At 37.6% G+C, this 2,979-nt stretch overlaps 1 non-coding gene across 1 annotated transcript; it reads left to right on the plus strand.

Annotated features, from left to right (window-relative positions):
* Positions 1–405: 405 nt before the first annotated feature.
* Positions 406–512, plus strand: LOC145060867 (small nucleolar RNA R71). Its single transcript, XR_013687049.1, has one exon. It is a non-coding gene; the product is annotated as a small nucleolar RNA R71 (small nucleolar RNA).
* The last annotated feature ends 2,467 nt before the right edge of the window (positions 513–2,979 follow it).

Below are 2,979 nucleotides of genomic sequence, written 5' to 3' on the forward strand. Positions count from 1 at the left end.
ATATTCTTCATACGGGAGCCATTCCTTCTTCGGTTTCCACCAATTCTCGTCGTATCGATCGCTGCTTGAGAAGAACACTTGAGCTTTCTTGTTTCCATTTTCATCCAAGTCACAATCCTTTGTGATATGAGGCCCTCTACAATTCTCGCATCCAACTCGAATAGCATGGATTGTTTGATCCATTTTTGTCATCCTTCTATCTAAACTTTCGAGCTTAGCTATCACCGCCGCCATGCCATCATTGGCCGAGTTCACTACCCCCCGACTTACTTCATTTCTTGGGTTGTGGTATTCTCTAGCATGCTTAGAGAATTCTTCAATTAATTCCTTGATTACTGGGGGTGCCTTCTTTGTGAGTAGTCCTTGCGATTCGAGCAATTGCCTTGTAGTGACATTGACTCCATAAGGTCATGGTGTGGGCAATTTCTAAGAAGACCTTTGTACCTTTCCCACGCTTCATAAAGGGACTCTCCGGGTTGTTGCTCGAAGTTGGAAATGGCTTTCTTTAGCTTGGCTATTTTGGAAGGCAGACAAAAGTGGTCTATAAACTCCTCTTTCATCTTAGCCCATGTGGTGACCGACCCAAGAGGAAGTGACTTGAGCCAATCCTTTGCAGCAACCTTGAATGTGACTGGAAGCATGCGAAGTAGCTGGGTCTCGCGTGGTACATTTGGTACGTTAAAATAGTTAGCCACATCATTTACTTCATCCAAGTGCTTATAGGCATCTTCGTGGTCTTTTCCATAGAAAGGAATCTCCTTGAGTTGAGCGAGGATATGACCCTTTAGTTCGAAAGTAGTGGTACCGGGAATTGCGGGCTGCACAAGTCCCAGACAAATGTCATCGCGCATCCTCTTCTTCCATTCCCCAATGGGGACTTCATCAATATTAGCCATAGTGATAGCTAAATCGTCATCAAAGTCGGATTCGTGCTCGTATGTAGGTTCTTCTTCTTCGGTCTCGTATTCGGTGTCTTCTTTAATTGGGTCTTCGATTGTCAAAGAGGCCCTAGATGCTCCTGATTTCCTGCTCTTCTTCTTGCTGAAAACAGACTTGAGGTTCTTTAGTCGCGAATTCTTTGAAGAAGCGGATTCTCCAACGGTTTTTCCTTTTCTCCTCCTTAGTGCGGATTCCGGGTCTTCGAGAGGAGGGACTAGAGGTGTATCAGATCCTCGGGTCATGAAACAACTGTAAACAAAACAAAAAAAAATACATGTAAAAAGAACAAAAATAAAATAAAAATTAAAACTGTGAACAGCGATGGACTCGCCGAGTACAAGGCAAAAACAGAAAAACTTTTTAATTGCTTATTAAAACGGATTTTTATTAAAACTTATTCTAATTACTAGATTACCTAAGAATTAACTCTATGTAACAGAATGCTTACACAAAGGATTGATAAAAATAGAATTTAATGCTAATTTAGAACCGTTCCCTGGCAACGGCGCCAAAAAACTTGATGTGTGTAAAACAACTTAGTTTTAAACCTACTTTTAATTATAAAATGAACACACAAAGGCAGTGGACCTATCAATTGTGGTATAGCTAAATAAGTAGGGTATCGAACACAGGGAACGGTAAATTAAAACTAAAAACTAATTTTATCTAAATTAATTAATAAGTAGGGGTTTTCTCTAGTTTTACAAGACTAGAAACTTACTAACTATCACTTAAATTAAGAATTAGAAAAGCAAAGAATTAACTAGATTCAATAATGGGAAGGACTTATGTTTAGTTCAACTCAATTGATCCTATGGTTGATATTATGGTAATTGTGCAATGGATTAATTCTTCTATTGGTTACCGATTCAAGTGATTAGATTCACATTCGCTGCACTAATCCTTAGAGAACAAAATAACTCAAATAGTGATCAGTTGTCTAATTTAATTTAATTCACTAGATTATTTGTTCGGGTTAATTTAGACTTGTAATAGCTAACTAATTTGGCACTTTAGTTAACTTCTTGTTGATGGTCATCACACAAGCTCATACATGAATTTACCTATTTTTTTTATTAATTCTAGTTTCATGTTCATTAATCCTAGTCATATGATGAAGTGGTCACATAAGCATATGAGGTTGACAATTAAAAGATGTTCATACTATTTAATTATCTTCCTATTAACAGAAAAACAGTTATTATTTACACACAAGGTTCTTTAACAAGCTAAATTCAACAAAATCACCAACATTGAATTAATCCTACCACAAATCAAACCATAGTATCAATATTGTATCCCCAAACAGAAGTTTAAGAGTTTTAGCTCATGATTGAGGTTATTAACAGCAACAAAACGAATTCTAATTGTCTAGCCATAATGGAAAACAAAAGATTAAGTAGAATGATGAAAATTTGCCTCAAATCTCCTTTGGAATTGGATTCTAGGTTGTATCTTCGTTCTCTAGGGTTCTTCTGTCTCTTCAATCGCAGCTATTCTCTCCAGAAGGGTTCCAGAATGTCGAATGTCGATCTGAGAAGTTATCTTTATAGATGCGAAACGACTCGTCGAGTCCATTGCTGACTCGTCGAGTCCATCTCTTAACTCAAGTATACGGTAAGTCTCGGAGTCTTTATCTTCTCGAATCTTCGATCGTACTCCCCGAGTAGTCGTCCCTACTCGCCGAGTAGGTGATGTTTTTGGTGGTTTTCTTCTTTGTTCAATTCCCAAGATCCTAATCGCTTCTCCTGCTTCCTTTTGCTTCCGAGCTTCACTTTTGGATTGAAAATACAATTCAAACACTTTTAAGTACCTTTTTTCCATGATATGCAATGAATTAGCTAATAAACGATAAAAATCTATACTTATTATGAGGCTAAATTTGCAAATATCAGAAAGCTTGAGGCTTTTTACCTCCAAATGAAGCTTTTCCCATTGCAAATCTCGGATCCAAAAGCTTGAGCTCTAACTCCTTCTCTTCCAATGCTTTCTTTTCACCTCAAATGTCCAAGAATACACCAAAAAGCTCTCCAAGGTACT

The sequence above is a fragment of the Lactuca serriola genome, chromosome 6 (assembly GCF_051521515.1).
Source record: "Lactuca serriola cultivar US96UC23 chromosome 6, Lser_US96UC23_V15, whole genome shotgun sequence".
NCBI lineage: Eukaryota > Viridiplantae > Streptophyta > Magnoliopsida > Asterales > Asteraceae > Lactuca > Lactuca serriola.